Source organism: Lemur catta, chromosome 2, assembly GCF_020740605.2.
Source record: "Lemur catta isolate mLemCat1 chromosome 2, mLemCat1.pri, whole genome shotgun sequence".
In the NCBI taxonomy this organism is placed as follows: domain Eukaryota; kingdom Metazoa; phylum Chordata; class Mammalia; order Primates; family Lemuridae; genus Lemur; species Lemur catta.
In genome coordinates this window covers 85821099-85838152 of record NC_059129.1, presented here as the reverse complement: position 1 = coordinate 85838152, position 17054 = coordinate 85821099, and the positions used below count along the sequence as shown (strand labels likewise).

General features: G+C 43.5%; 1 protein-coding gene across 2 annotated transcripts in view; it reads right to left on the bottom strand.

The window, feature by feature from the left end:
- The window catches only part of ANKRD6 (ankyrin repeat domain 6), a 164273-nt gene extending 148619 nt beyond the window's left edge, over positions 1-15654 (bottom strand). Inside the window, exon 1 of one of the 2 annotated variants that reach the window (XM_045544022.1) lies at positions 15467-15654. The gene's annotated coding sequence lies outside the window, so the exon portion shown is untranslated. The remainder of the gene's footprint in view (positions 1-15466) is intronic. The other variant, XM_045544024.1, reaches the window with a different exon arrangement.
- Between the last annotated feature and the right edge of the window lie 1400 nt (positions 15655-17054).

The window sequence follows — 17054 nt, the reverse complement described above, 5'->3', positions numbered from 1 at the left end:
AAACTTTAAAAATTAGTCACACCTGTAATCCTAGCACTCTGGGAGGCCAAGGCAGAGGATTGCTTGAGCTCAGGAGTTCAAGACCAGCCAGAGCAAGAGCGAGACCCCGTCTCTACTAAAAATAGAAAAATTAGCTGGGCACAATGGTACATGCCTGTAGTCCCAGAAAGTCCTCAGAAGGCTGAGGCAAGAGGATCGATCAAGCCTACGAGTTTGAGGCTGCAGTGAGCTATGATGGCACCACTGCACTCTAGCCTGGGTGACAGAGCAAGACCCTGTCTCCAAAAGAAAAAAGACTTGGAAGACATAACAAAAACATTTAAAGGGACAACACTAAACTATAGTATCTAAAGATGCACATTTGGGTAGTAGAACTATAAAAAAATACTGGGAAGGGATTACTATACAAGTTAGGATCATGCAGGCAGTCATTACTTTAAAGCAGCAGTCCCAACATTTTTTGGCATCAGGGACCAGTTTCATGGAAAACAATTTTTTCACGGATGGCAGTGCTGGAGGGGAATGGTTTCGGGATGATTCAAGTGCATTACATTTATTGTGCAGTCACACCTCTCAGCTAATGATAATCTGTATTTGCAGCCACTCCCCAGTGCTAGCATCACCATCTCAGCTCCACTTCAGATCATCAGGCATTAGATTCTCATAAGGAGCACAACCTAGATCCCTCACACGTGCAGTTTACAGTAGGGGTCCCACTCATGAGAATCTAATGCCAACACTGACCTGACAGGAGGCAGAGCTTATGCAGTGATGCGAGCGATGGGGAGTGGCTGTAAATACAGATAAGGCTTTCCTCACTCACCCACCGCTCCCCTCCGGCTGTGCGGCCCAGTTCCTAACAGGCCAAGGGCCTGTACCGGTCCACAGCATGGGGGTTGGGGACCACAGCTTTAAATGATTCCAATATGCACAATTTCAGTTCCACAGTTTAGTTAAATTACAGCAGTCCCCCAACAACACAGTTCAAATTTCACTTACCACAGTGGATTGACTTTGAGAAACTGCATAAAGCACAAACTTCACTAATGGCTCTCAGGCCACAAATCACTATGTAATTAACTGATGTGTCTCATGATCAGTGACCAATCACATCACTCCTTTCAAAGTCTGTCTGTGACTGGTCACTCCTCATCTGTTACTCCATTCACACACAGACAGCAAATCATGTATGTGTGTTGCCTCCTGGTCTCCCAGGGATAAGCCCACATAACATTTCACAAAAATGAATAATCGAAAAGGCCCAACAAAGATGAAAGTGCAGCAAAGAAATGAAAATGATAACACTGGAAGTAAAATATGAATGGAATGTAAACAGAGTTATGGAAGAAACAGCTGACCATGGGAATGTTGGCATTGTCACCACTTGAAGACTCTAGAGGTGCCCCCAGAGGAACTTCATGAAGAGACGTTATCAACATAAACAAGAAAAGTGGTTGAGATGAAAAAAAGGAAGAAATGACATCCGCAAAAACTTCACATTAAAGGAAGTCTTGGAGACACTTCACAACATTGAAAGCAGGAAGGATAACATGTCAGAAGTTGATCCAAACTTCAAAAGGGATATAAAAATTCATCAAAGCATAGAAAAGATCCTTGTTGTGCATCATAAGTTATATGATGAGAAAAAAAGAAGGCAAGCACTATTCAGCCTACTCTTGATACATTTTTACTTGTTTTGTAGAGAAGGCATCTTGCTTTGTTGCCCAGGCTGGTCTCAAACTCCTGGCCTCAAGCAATCCTCCTGCCTTGACCTCCCAAAGTGCTGCTATTACCAGCGTGAGCCACTGCACTGGCAGTAAGAGGGCTTTTAATGTTTTGACAAAAATGTTAAAGGTCCCAGAACAATCACAGTTTTCTCCACTGCTTTTTAAGGTAGCTTATCAGGGTTTCGGTGTGCACTATCATTTCTGCAGTACACAATACCGTGCGAGGGAGGACAGCCTGTAGTTACTTCTGGAGGGAGGGAGGGAGCTATGATTGGGACGGGACACGGGAGGAGCTGCTGGAATGACCAGCAAAGTTTTACTTCCTGACCAGCGTGGTGGTTTTACAAGGGTATTTACCTTATGATAATCTATGAAGCTAAAACAATGTTACTGTGACTCCAATCCACAGGAGCGGGGGACTAGTCAATGAGGACCAGTCTGAATCACCGGGCCAGTGGTCACCTTTCTAAGAAAATAGAAAAGTGAAGCCATAGAAGCAGGAGACTTCCTTGGCAGAGGGCACAAAGGCTACTGTCAGACATGAAATCAGAGCCCGGCCTTCCTGGCTGCCAGGTCTGCACTCCTCTCGTTCAAGCCTGCCAGTCTTTCATGAAACAGACTTCCCATAAAGGGCATCTTTATTGTCCATTTCCAAGCAAGGTCATTCAGCCAGGTTTGAATGTGGGGGTCTGGTGTTTTAAGATGCATTACTTAATGCTAATTAGAAAGAAAAAACAAATCAATAGGCAGGCCAAAAGAGGGTCACCACTTCAAAAAAAATTTTTTTTAATTTTTCAGGTGGAGAGATTTGGCTTTGTAGAGAACAGTAAAACAGTTTGCCTCCCTGATCCTAGCACAATACATTCAGCCTTAATGAATGTCATCTATTCTAAGCAGTTCAGGCAGCTCTGCTGTGGATTTATGATATCTGAGTAGGTTACAATCAATACTTGGTCTTCCCTTCTAGCTTTAGTATAAAAACATAACATTTAGGACATTTTCACTTAAATATCCTAATAGCCTCTGATGTTACTTTTTTTCACACAAAATGAGGAGTTCCCTTGCTTCTATTTGCTTAAATTTAGGGAATATGTCTTTTCTTCTCTTTGTATACATCTTTCATTAACACTAATAAGAAGTATACCTTATATAAGTGGGATATTAACTTCCCTCCGATCTAGTTGGCTAATAAATTCAGAGCATATACTAAAAGTCCCTTACGATTTATTTTTTTACTCTTACAGTAAATGTCCCTGACATTAGGAAAATTTCAAAAGGAGGATGGTGTGTAATAAGGAACTGCACAAAAATCCTGAAGCAAAATCAGATACAATAGTTTATGTTCCATTTTTAGACACAAAAACCTGGCTGCTTTTAACACAACCAATTATAAGTTCAGTGTTAGTGTTTTTGATTCTTTAAGAACTAAGGGAAGAATATAAATTAGCCAATTTAGGACTTCAAAAGACAGAAATTTGCACGGAGCATCAAGGTAATTGGGTTTTGGTATATCAAAATATCAGTTTTTAAAGATACAAGCTCTATTTTTTTCAAAATGGCCTTTTCTCCAGGATTTAGTAATAGAAAGGAAAGAAAGTCTGATACCTAGAGAGAAATTAGAACTGTTACACATTTTGGAGGGGGAAAAAGAAATGATCTAGAGCTACCATTTTAATAACAATAAAAGATGGCTGTTTATTTCACTAATTTTTGAGAATGCAGTCCACAAGGGTATTCCTGCCTTCCTGACAATGATGGGCTCCTAAAAAGAGAGTATACTTTAAAGTTTAGTAATCTAATTGTACAGGAATACCTTGGAGATATTGTGGATTTGGTTCCAGATCACCACAATAAAGTGAATGTCACATAAAGAGAGTCACAAGAGTTTTTTGGTTTCTCAGTGCATATAAAAGTTATGTTTACATTATACTGTAGTCTATTAATTGTGCCATAGCTTTATGTCTAAAAAAAACACATGTATATAACTTAATTAAAAAATACTTTATTGCTGGGGCTGGGCACCATGGCTCATGCCTGTAATCCTAGCATTCTGGGAAGCTGAGGCAGGAGGACTCCCTGAGGCCTGGAGTTAGAGACCATCCTGACCAAGAGTGAGACTCCCATCTCTACAAAAACAAGAAAAATTAGCCAGACATGGTGGCACAAGCCTGTAGTCCCACCTACCCAGGAGGCTGAAGCAGGAGGATCTCTTGAGCCTAGGAGTCTGAGGTGCAGTGAGCTATGATGATGCCACTGCACTCTAGCCCGGGTGACACAGCGAGACCCTGTCTCAAAAAGAAAAAAAAAAAAAAGAAATACTTCATTGATAAAAATGCTAATGATCATCTGAGCCTTCAGCGAGTCCTAATCTTTTTGCTTATGGAGAATCTTGCCTCAATGTTGATGGCTGCTGACTGATGGGGTGGTGGTTGCAGAAGGCTGGGGTAGCCGTGGCAGTTTCTTAAAACAAGACAACAATGAAGCTTGCAGCATCGATTGACTCTGCCTTTCACGAGAGATTTCTCTGCAGCATGTGATGCTGTTTGATAGCACTTTACCACCACAACAACTTTCAAAATTGGAGTCAATACTCTCTAACCCTGCCACTGCTTTATCAACTAAGTTTATGTAAGATTCTAAAGTCTTTGTTGTCACTTCAACAATGTTCACAGCAACTTCACCAGAAATAGATTCTTCCAACCAAAAAAATAAATCAGAGAAAAAATATCTATGTTGAATTTATTTGGGAATTACAATAGAAAAGAGGACTATAGCCTGAGATGCGCAGCTATGGCAGAGGGGAGGGTAAAGGGAAATTTATTGGCAGAATGAGAAGTTCTCATAGGCTGCTTAGAAACAGAGGTCATTGGTTTTGGAAACTCAAGGCCAGATCTGGCATCGTTATTAGGCAGGTGTTCTTTCAAGAGCATTTTATCTGAATTGCCATAGTCCTAAACAAAGAATTTCTTATGGGATTATTTTAGAAAGTCCTTGAGACAGTCTTTGTCTCTGCCATGCAAGCACAAGCCCTCCCGCTTCATGCTCTCCTGCCTCTAGTTAGTTTGGATCTGACAAAAAGTGATTGCATCCCGGTATCTGCAACTTTCACAATTCCATCTCAAGAAACCATTTTCTTTACTTATCCATAAGAAGCAACTCCTCATCCATTAAAGTTTTATCATGAGTTTGCAGGAATTCAGTCCCATCTTCAGGCTCTGCTTCTAATCCTACCTCTCTTGCTATTTCCACCACATCTGCAGTTACTTCCTCCACTGAAAGTTTAAAATCATCCATGAGGATTGGAATCAACTTCTTCCAGACTCCTGTTATTGCCGATATTTTGACTCCCTCTCATGAATCATGAATGTTCCTAATGGCATCTAGAATGGTAAATCCTTTCCAGAATGTTTTCAATTTACTTAGCCCAGATCCACCAGAGGAATCACTTTCTGTGGTTAACTACAGCCTTACAAAATGTATTTCTTAAACAAGACTTCAAAGTTGAAATTACTCCTTGATCCATGGGCTGCAGAACGGATGTTGTGTTAGCAGCCATGAAAACAACATTAATTTCCTTGTACACCTCCATCAGAGCTCTTGGTGACCAGGTGCCTTGTCAGTGAGCAGTAATATTTTGAGAGAAATCTTTTTTTATGAGGAGTAGGTCTCAACAGTGGACTTAAAATATTCAGTAAACCACGCTCTAAACAGATATGCTGACATCTGTTGTCCCATTTATAACACACAGGCAGAGTAGATTGAGCATAATTCTTAAGTGCCCTAGGATTTTCAGAATGCTCCATGAGCATCAGCTTCTGTTTAAAGTCACCAGCTGCCTTAGCCCCTAACAAGAGAGAGTCAGCCTCAGCCTGTCCTTTGAAGCTTTGAAGCCAGACATTTATTTCTCCGCTTAAGCTATGAGGCTGTTTCATCTACATTGCAAATCTGTTGTTCAGTGGAGCCACCTTCATCAATGATCTTAACAAGATCTGGATAACTCACGGCAGCTTCTACTTCAGCACTTGCTGCTTCACCTTGTATATTTACGTTATGGAGACGTCTTCTTCCTTAAACCTCATGAACCAACCTCTGCTAGCTACAAACGTTTCTTGTGCAGCTTCCTCACCTCTCCCAGCCTTCACAGAAGGGCCTTGCTCTGGTTTAGGCTTTGGTTTAAGGAAATGGTGTGGCTAGTGTGTTCTTCTACCCAAACCACTCAAACTTTCTCCATGTCAGCCACAAAGACGTTTCACTTTCTTATCATTTGTGTGTTCACTGGAGTAGCACTTTTCATTTCCTTCAAGAATTTTCCCTTTGCATTCCACAACCTGACTAAGTCTTAGGTGCAAGTGGCCTAGCTTTCAGCCTGTCTTGGCTTTCAACATGCCTTCCTCACTAAGCTTAATCACTTCTAGTTTTTGATTTAAAGTGAGGGACTTGCGACTCTTTCTTTTACTTGAATGCTTAGAGGCCATTATAGGGTTATTAACTGGCTTAATTTCAATAATATTATTGTGTCTCAGAGAACAGGCAGGCCCAAGGGGAGGCAGAGAGAAAGCGAAGGTCCAGCCAGTGGAGCAGTCAGAACACACACGACATTTATCAGTTAAGTTCTCCTTGTTATATAGATGAGGTTTGTGGCATCCCAAACTGATTACAATAGTTAACAGCAAAAAAAAAAAAAAAATCAGTGATCACAAATCACCATAGCAAACATAAAAATAACAAAAAAGTTTGAAAAATTGGGAGAATTCCCAAGATGTGACACAGAGACATGAAGTGAACACATGCTGTTGGAAAATGGCACTGATAGACTTGCTCAAGGTAGAGTTGCCACAACCTCCAGTTTGTAAAAAATGTAGTATCTGCAAAGTGCAGTAAAACAAGGTATGCCTATATATCATACTAAATATCATGGGACTGAGGGAGCTCATTATTTAAAGGAATCCCTTGATAATCTTATGTAGGATTTTAAAAATCTCTCTTAAACTAATGTTTTCAAAATCAATTTCCCTAACGTTTTCAAAATCAATTGCCCTAGATGTCTCCCAACAGGAAGATATCTAATTAGGTGTAAGTCTGCCATAAAGTGTTTACTTATATTTCAAAGTACAAAATACCCTGGCTTACACCCAATTGAACTTCCACATTTTATTTCAGTGGGGTGGCAAAGACAGTACGTGTCTTAAGGCATCTGATCCTCAGTTTTGAAAGAGTGCTTCTGAACAGCAGCAACATAACTTCAATCGTATAAAGTACTGGAGGTGTAAGGTTCTTTGATTCTTCCTTTAGGGTTTTATTTGTTTTTGTTTTGGGAGTGTTTTGGTTTTTTTTTTTTGTCCCACTTTTTTCCATATTGTCTAAAAACCCAACAGGTGTCAGGAGATTTTGCCATTATTCATTACTGGTCTTGTAGCTCTTTCCTAAGTTTTTGAACAGCAAATGGAGGAAAACAAAGGCTTCAGAGAGCAAGCCATTCATTAGATATTATGTAACCAAGGATAATACATTCTGGAGATTAAGGGAATCACCAATAATTAAATAAGCATCCGTTCTTAAAGCACCTGTAAAGCACCGGAACTTAGACTCTTCCTCTCATAACTCCTTCTGCTGCTAATTTTTACTTTGATTTTAAAAAGAGACGGCTAAGCCAGGGCCATAATGCTAATTTTCAGCTTTAATTTGTTCTCTCTTAGCATTAAGAGGCATACTAAGCTCCAAATGTAAACCACTCACATTCACTAAAGCCCTAGTGCCAACTTTTCCTATCATGGTTTCTATTTGGAAGCAAAGCTGCCGATGTCTCCATAGGTGAGCTCAGGCAGTGAGTGATCTGATTTATAAGATAAGCCTACTGCCCTGTTCAGAATGCCGATGATTAATGCTACTGGGCATTCCTCTGTTGATTCCAAGCTCTCCTATCAAGTAAGCAAGGCTTTAATGCTGGTTGAAACAAGAAGTATATCTAGAGCATCGAGACAAACTACTTTTAGGAACTAAAAAACAAGTTGCCACACAGGTCTAAGTTATTTAATGTGTGGACCACAGTTCACCTTCATCAGTATCTGGGGTGCTTTTTAAATGTGTACCTCCCCAGACCTACTGAATCAGGATCTAGAGAGTGAGGCTGGGAATCTCTGAATTTTAATAGGTTCCCCAGATGACTCTTATGCATGGTAAATTTGAAAAGCATTGGTCTACAGCCTGACTACCATAGCAAGACCCCATCTCTACAAAAAATAAAAAAAAATTAGCCTAGCATGGTGGTGCACACCTGTAGTCCCAGCTATTCAGGATGAGGCAGGAGAATCGCCTGAGCCCAGGAGTTTGAGGCTGCAGTGAGCTATGATGATGCCACTGCACTCCAGCCCAGGCAACAGAGTGAGACTCTGTCTCAAAAAAAAAAAAAGAAAAAAAAAGTGTTGGTCCAAAGAAGCTAACTGGAACTGGAAGATAGATGGCTAAATAGAAGATAAATTTAGTGACTTGCCCAAGGTCATTTAACTTTAAAAACTATTTATTTTAACTACTTCATCAGGTAGGTTTTATTATTGCCACTATAGTGGTAAGATAACAGTGGGCCAGAGAGATTAAGTAGCTTCTCACTAGGAGCAGAGTTACTCTCAAACCAAGTTATACTAATTCGATGTCTAGTGAAGGGGATTAGTAAACTTTTTTCTGTAAAGGAGCAGATAGTAAATGTATGAGGTTTTGCACCATGTGGTCTCTGTGGCAATGACTCAACTCTGCCATTGTAGTGTGAAATCAGCTATAGACAATATGTAAAGGAATGAGTGTGGCTGTGTTCCAGTAAAACTTTAGTTACAAAAACAAGCACCTGGCTGGATTTGGCCCAGGGCTAGTTAGTTTATTTATTTATTTTTTGAGACAGGGCTTCGCTATGTTGCCCAGGCTGGTGTGCAGTGGCTATTTACATTGCAATCATAGAGCACTACAGCCTGGTAGTGCTGTAGTAAACCCCTAGCATCAAGCAATCCTCCCACCTCGGCCTCCCAGGGACCACAGGCACGCCACCATGCCCAGCTAGTGCACTTTAGTTCCAATGAAGGGTAGCAGGATATGCCACCCCCAAATTTGTCACTTTGGCATAAGGATTATTTTGAGCTGAAGCCAAGTGAGAGAGAGTGAATAAAAGCAAAGCTCTCAGCCCTTCCTCTATTTGCCTGAAAGTAGGACATAAACTTAACAAAGGTGCTCTCCTCTCCTCTCTGCCAGGAAGGACAAAAGTGATGGCACCAGAGGAATCTACATAACAAACGGTATTAACTACCCTCTATGTACCCTTATGTTCCTATATATTTGCCTTTCTACAACTTGTCCCGCTGAAGACTCAAGGTCCTTTTTGTCTTGCCACTTCTCTAAAAAGTTACTGTTCCATGTTGAAGATGCTATATAAGCCAGAGTTCCAGAATAACTTTTTTTTTTTAAAGACACAAGGTCTTGCTCTGTCACCCAGGCTGGAGTGCAGTGGCACAATCATAGCTCACTGTAACCTCGAACTCCTGGGTTCAAAAGATCCTCTCGATTCAGCCTCCTGAATAGCACCACACCCAGCTAATTTTTATATTTTTTGTAGAGACAGGGGTCTCACTCTTGCTCAGGCTGGTGTCAAACTCCTAGCATCAAGCCATCCTCCCACCTCAGCCTCCCAAAGTGCCAGGATTACAGGTGTGAGCCACCTTGCCCAGCCAAAAAATGATAAATTTTAATTATTTGGACCTTTTCCTTAGGTAGAACAGCCCAATCCCAACTAGTAGTAGACAAATGAAGCATTGCGGTAGTTAGTGCACATTACTAAAGTTTCTCCATGACTCTGAGTCTGGGGATCTTTCACATGATCTTCTTTTAATGTGTCTCATTTCTAGGTGTCAGGTGCTGAAAACAGACAAATGGTACCCTCTCAGGCACAAACTTACTTCAAGCAAATAAGACAAGCAGGTCCAAATTTTACAACTTTAGTTTCCCTTCAGAGCAAATAAGTAAAAGTGGCAAGTGCACTTTGTGATTATGTAATACATTCCATGGCAAAGACTCTTTTTTTGGAAGGGGGAAAAAAAAGTTTCATACTAGCCTATTGCCAGCTGCTTGAAGTACTTTAAAACTCTTAAGATAACATTCATGAAGTCATTAAGACATGTATGTTCTTGTCCTTCGCTAATCTTCCTCTGCTCCATCCTTCTCAAATGTACAATTCTCTACATGGTTGGATGACTCTGAGTAAATTAAATATGTTTTGTTCCCTAATAAATGTTTGACCCTAGATGGCTAATCTCATTTTTGTTTGCTCACATGGCAATTATTATATAATTGTTTCCTATATGGAGGTCTCATCCACACCTTACGCTATGAAGGTATAACATTTTATTAAAGAGACACACACACTTAGAAAGTGAGAAATCAATTATATGAAAGCAGTTACAATTAACTGACCAGTAAAAAGACTAGATAAAATATGGTTACTTACCACCAAAAAATTCTGTTTCCCTCCCAAAGTAAATGATTTTTGTTCAGAAACAGTTGCCCAGCCTCCTTGAATCTAAGTGGGGCCGTGCAACTGCTTCTGGCCAATGGAACGTGAGCAGAAGTGATGTGTTTCACTTACTGGTGGAGGTGGTTAACGTGGTTTGCTTTTTCCATACTCTCTTCCCTTTGTATTGACTCTGGAGACCACATGCTGAAGATGGTAGCATCACAAGAAGGAAGGAACTTTGATCCCTGAGTCACTTGAAGGAGAGCTGTCTAACCAGGAATAACCAATTTGGGCATTGTATGACCTAGTAATAAGCTTTCACTGGATTAAGCCACTGAGATTTGGAAATGTTTGTTTCAGTATGTTTGTTGGTGAAAGAGTCAAATCATGATTTACTGAAGGGTTTCTAAGACAAATGCAAATACTGAAGAATCATAAGTACAAGAAGAGCTTGCAAGGTACCATTTTTACCACTTACCTAGCCCATTCACGTGAGTTAAAAACCAGTCTGAATGACTGGAGAGCCCTTTTATTGAGTAAATTCTAACTTATACTTAATGTCTTTTCTAATAATACCATATATACCATAGCTCACCTAAATCACTGGATATTAAAAAGGTAGAGTGTTTTGTATGATACATTTACAACACACCTGAAACAAAGTGTAAACCAGAAACAATCTTAAAATTAAATTTGCCTCCCCCAAGGCAGAATCTACTGAACTTCAGTCATTCAGCACTATCTCCGTGAGTTTTTCTATAGCTATGTGCCTCACGTACTATTATTCACTTCATGTTTTTCTGGAGGCTAAGGTGTAGGGGTAGAGATTTGGCAGTTGCCAAGCTAAGTCCTGCACAGACTTCAGTTTCTCATCTGCCCTATGGATAGTTCACTCTGGGGCCTCCCTGGTGCTTGAGGAATGGGTCTTGGAGTTTTCAGGATCCAGATGAATGGCTGGAAGCTCTGAGGAAAAAGAACTGTTCAGGCTCATCCCAGGTTTGAGCAGAAAGAAAGCCTCTGGAAGCTGATAGGAGGAAAGGTACACCAGAGAAACAAAGGAGGCTAAGCCACTCAAGTAAAGGAATCTATTCTAGGGCAGGTAGAGCTCTGTAAACAATATTTTCTTGCCGTGCTTTACTAACCTTTTTTGAGTTAGGGAACCATTTGAGAATCTGATAAAAGCTATGGAACTTTTTCCCCCTCAAGCCTACATATGAGCATTCACTCAAATACTTAAACAAAATTTTGGGAGATCATAGTGTATCTGTAGCCCACTGATGAACTTCAGGTTAAGAATTCCTATTTCAGTGGGAGATTTAATAGCCGACCTTCAGGTTTATACAGGAACCCACTAGTAAATGCAGACACTTCCCTATAAAAGAGAGAGAACATAGCTATTTTTTGCATCTTTTCTGCCTTCATTGAGGATGAGGAGGAGGAGAGAAAGGGAGGTGACGTCCCTCCTAGGCTGTCCCTAACCTCAGTGCCTTGGTACCATCCAGCAGTGGGACACGATCAACAGAAGTGTTTGTTTTTTTACTCTTTTAAACTTTATCTTGAAGTAATACTAGTCTCATGTAGAAGCTGCAAAAATAGCACATGAACTCTCTACTCCATCCTCCCCACAGACCCTGGTAACCACCACGCTGACTCCATGAATTTGACTACTGTATGTACCTCAGATATAGTGTAATCATACAATATTTGTCCCTACTGTGACTAGCTTATTTCACTTAGCATAATGTCTTCAAAGTTCACTATTTTGCACTCCCTGACTGGGTGTTTTGCAGCTGTAGCAAATTCATAGGGGCAGCTTAGAATATTTGAAAATTTCAGTGCAAACATGGTGTACTGAACTGTTGGACGCTGCCGAACTTAATAACTGGAGGTAGTTCACACCTTTAACTGTATATCATGGTGCATTGCTATCATAAAAGCTGGGTTTTCTGTGGTTACTGTGATAAAAACCAAGTGCTGCAGAAATAGTAACGTGAGACAGGAAATGAGAATGGCAGTGTCCAATGCAACCCCAAGATTTGAGTACAGGCATACACATCCACACAGTAACTGTTATTTAAAATAAAATAAAATATTTTTCTCTCAGTTTATATTTTTCAAATGATTTCTAAATTGTTAAGCTATAAATACTATGTTGTTTGAACCTAACTACTACTAACTAATGAAATCTAGGGAAACTGTGAAAAATTACTCAGACACTAAGAGCTCCATGAACCAAGTTTGGGAATCTCTGCCTTAACCAAAAAGTAACAGGTTAGTGTAAGAGTTACAGAGGAAAGCCATGTAGCCCTGAAGAAATCACTTAAAGACTATAACACAAACATAACAACCAGGAAAAGAAAAATTTGGGTTAAAACCGTTTTTAAAGGTCACTCTGCATTGCGCACCCTCTGGGGAATGGTCATGCCTGAGGGTGCAGACCCGGGGAGGTGGGGGGGGAGGGGATCGAGGTATGAATACATGGCGAGTGCCAGGCGCACTGTCTGGAGAGTGGGAGCGGACGCGCTTGGGACTCTGACTCGGGGGGATGGGCGGGACAGGGACAATGTATATGATCTGAACTTATGTACCCCCATGATGAGCTGAAATAAAAAAAAATATATTAAAAAAAAAAAAATAAATAAAGGTCACTCTGCCAGCTTAATCCTTCAAATCCCATACAATGCCTCCTGGATAATTTGTATTAAAAAAAAAAAAACGGTCCAAAACACATGCATGCAAATTACTGTTTTTCCAGTTCTCAGGGACTCAAGTAAAGCTTTTAAAATTATAGCCTCCAAGCCATGTTGGAAGAGACTGGGCCTTCCCTACACAGACAGAATGTGTCCTCAGAGTCTGTGCCAGGCAAGCAGGAGAGAAACCTTGAAGAGAGAGACTAGGAGAGCCCAGCACTTTGAGACTTTCAGCTTTTCTTTTTTTTTTTTTTTTTGAGACAGAGTCTCGCTCTGTTGCCCAGGCTAGAGGGCTAGAGTTGAGTGCCGTGGTATCAGCCTAGCTCACAGCAACCTCAAACTCCTGGGCTCAAGCGATCCTCCTGCCTCAGCCTCCCCAGTAGCTGGGACTACAGGCATGCGCCACCATGCCCGGCTAATTTTTTCTATATATATTTTTAACTGTCCATATAATTTCTTTCTATTTTTAGTAGAGATGGGGTCTCGCTCTTGCTCAGGCTGGTCTTGAACTCCTGAGCTCAAACAATCCACCTGCCTCGGCCTCCCAGAGTGCTAGGATTACAGGCATGAGCCACCGCGTCCGGCCACTTTCAGCTTTTTTCTGGTTTGTTTCTTGCCCTCAATATCCTTCTTTTAAGTTGAACAGAATGTTCCTTCAGAGAATAAATAAGTAAGAATGCTCCAGGTTATTGTGGAAACGCTTGTTTGGAAACTTCCCTTCCTCAGAGTTTTTCATGTAAGCAAGGGGAAATTTAACACAAAACCCAGAACAGCAGTTCCTGGAGGTTTCAGGGAGAAAAGAGTGGATGGCCAGGGAGAGGGGTGCTCAGGGGCTCTAGGAGCCTGGGGATGTTCTAGCTCTTCAGCTGGGTGATGGGTACTTGGGTGTGTTCTGTTGTTATTCTTTAAATTGTACCTCTAAGTTATACCTGTCTGAGTGTATGATATACTTCACAGTGGTGGGCCTAGAATCTCTCTATGGGAGGGAGGGCCTTGGGAGTAGTAAGTGTGCCTTGTCTCTAAGCTGGGTTGGATCACAAGCAGTCCTCTACTTGGAGCATATGCTTATCTGGACAGGCTTAGGAGAGGCTGAGGGTTTAAGTGAGAGGCTAAGAGGTTAATTTTTGGTGCCATTAGTTTATATCTCCCAACACTGCAACTAGTTGTTTTCTGGTCTCTTTAATTTCTCTTCATCCCTCTTCTTCCCTCCCCACCCTCCCTGGCCCCCTTACGACCTAGAGAGCAGAAAACTCTTCCAATTTTACTTTATATTCATAATTTTTTTTCAAAATTTGTTGTTACCATATGCTAAGCACATACTAGGGAAGACAGAGGAAGTTTAACACCTTTGAGTATAGACACATCTACTACATACAAGAACAACAGGGTTGCTATGGCTATTTTAAAAATGAGAAACCTCCACGCAGTGTCAATCAGTACGCCATGGGACCACCTTGGAGCCAGGACACCATGGGGCCACCTTGGGCCCAGGTGTGTTTGTCTTCATTGCCCAAGCTCTTTCGGCTTACATTGGCATAACATACTACCTAAGCATAAATGAATACCATCATCCAACAGGTTCACAATAAAGGATGCATAAGAGCACTATCCCAAGCATTTTACTTGGATCATTCCACTGAGTTTCCACAATACTACGGGGTTACGTATAATACCTCCAGTTTACAGTTCTAAAAACTAAGGATTAAAGAGGTGGGTTTTCCAAAGTCACACACACCTAACAAGTGGTGGCTTCAGAACTCAATCTCAGGCCCCCAAAGTGGATCCCTTTATTACTGCGTAAACTATCTCACTGTACCTCAGGGAAAACATTCTTGCCCAGCTTTACGAAGTCCAAGTCCCGCTTGGGTCGCAAATAATGCTCTACTTCCCCTCCCGCCCCCCAAATCTACCGGAAGCGCCACACGTAAATGCCCAGCATTAAGTGTTGGAAAGCCGACGTCTGAACCCAAACCAAACAACGCGCTTGCTTCCTCGGCCTTGGGAGATGCCACTTGCTCACACTTCACAGGGCTGGGGCTCCCGCGGGGTCGCGATCATGCCCCGGGGCAGGAGAGCCCCCGCTCCCGCACCCGCACCGCCCGCAATCCTCCGGGGCGGGGAGGCGCGGGGTCGCGCTGCGCGGGCCCGCGGGGCCGGGCCTTGGGGGGCGACCAGCGGGGGCCGACCCGCCTTTCTGCTCGCAGACTGCCCGGTGATCCCCCCCACCTCCACTTTCTTCAAACTCTGCGAGCTCACTGGAGACACAGGAGGGGGACAAGCAAAGGTGAGAAAGTTCTCTGCCCTTCCCCCACCCAAAGTTTCAAATTCTAGGGAGGCAACTGAGGCAAAGCGAAAGGGGAGGTGCCCCAGGGAGCCCCCTCCCTCCCGTAGGCCGCAGGAGGGGGCAATGCGCTGTCCGGTCTCCTCCCCAAGCAGTCGGCGATCGGGGATCTCCCCACCATCGTCCTCCCCGGACCAGAGGCACCCCGGGGCTGGGGGGCTCCGGCCCTCGGTTTAAGGGGGGCAGTCCCAAGGGACCCGGCGAGGGCGCACGGTACCTTTCTCTCCAGCGCCGGACGTCCGCGCCGCAGGGACCGATGCCGGCGACAGGGTGGGGGGCGACGGGAGGCGAGGGGGACGGGATCCCGCAGGCTCCGGCGGCCCCTTGGCCTCGGCGCCGCCCCCGCCGCGCCTCCAGCCTCCCGCCCGCCAGGCTGCGGTCGGGCTCCGGCGCGTTACCTGTGGCCTCCCGCCGCGCCCCGCCGCCGCACGCCCTCCGCCCCGCCCCGCCCGGCCCGCGTCGCCCGCCCGCGGCTCCGAAGCTGGGGCCGCAGCGCCCCGCAGCGACGGGCCGGGGCTCGGCGGGGGCCGCGCGAGCCGTGGGGCCGTGAAGGCCCTGCGGCCGTCCCGGGTCCGCAGCCCGCTCCCGCCGGATCCGCCGGCCCTTGGGCGCCCAGAGGCCTCCTTCTGAGAGTGGGAGGAAGGGGCCTAGCGGGGGTGGGGTTTTCCGCGCACAGGTTACCAGGTTTATGGGAGGGAGGCGAGAATTGGGAGGAGAAACCGCCAATCCTCAACCTGTGGCCAAGCGTATATTTCAGTATCACCGTAGTTCACTTTATCGGAGTCACCTGATGGAAGCTGGGCAACAATGAAATGATTCCGATTCATTACGGTAGCTGAAGAGGGGAAAGGAAGCCTCTTGTAAGTAGCTTGTCAGAACCATCCCATGTGGCAAAAGCAAAAGCATTGAGCCATCCTAACCCCTGATTCAGATCACGCTTTACGTACCGTCATCTCGTATTTTTGACTGCGTTCTTTCGCAGCAACTTCTTCAGTACCTGGAAGAGCTCCCTGAACATAGTAAGCATTCGATAGATTATTGTTGAATTAACGTATGAATGGCTGGGACCTCATTCGGCGTTTTGAAGGAGCATGGACAGGTATCTGCTCTGCAAATGCAGAGAGATGGAGGGGGACGCAGGTGGAACCTACAATGGAGTTTCCATCTCACCTAAGGTTTGCAACAAGCTTATCCTGAATCTAACTTTTCTTATTCCCTGTGAAATAGGCCTCGTTTTCAGGGGAAAAGAAACATAATGATCTCCTCCTTTTCCTTACGGTATTTCTCTCTCCTTGAAGGTGTGTCCTTTGGCCTTCTTCAGATTTGTTCTCCATTGCTATTGCTCCCTACTGGGAGCTGTTAGGAGAACACAGTTCCTTTCCCTGCCCATTGCTAGCTCCAGATTTCTCTCCAGACAGGTCACCACTGAGCTCCAGGAGAACCCCCCAAATCAAGGTATGTACATATGACCTTTCAATGCGATCATTTCTCTCTTATACTTTTCCAGATTAAAGAGTTTTCCTAGCTAGTCCTTTGAATAAACTTCCAAAATAAAGAGTCCTCCAGTTCCCTGAGAGGCTTTTAAAATATCATCATAAAGTCACAAGGAGATGAGGTTTTAAGTTATATTTGTGAGCCATCAGAGCAACCACGCCGAAAGAAACAGAAAGCCCAAGCCAGCCTGCAAGACATGTGAGTGCTCCTGAGAGCTGACTGGTCTGCATTTGTTCCCAGACTTTGATTAATGGGAATTCCTGGCAGGAGGCCTCATGAGAGCCAAGGCAGGCAGTAGTAGCTCAGCTGCT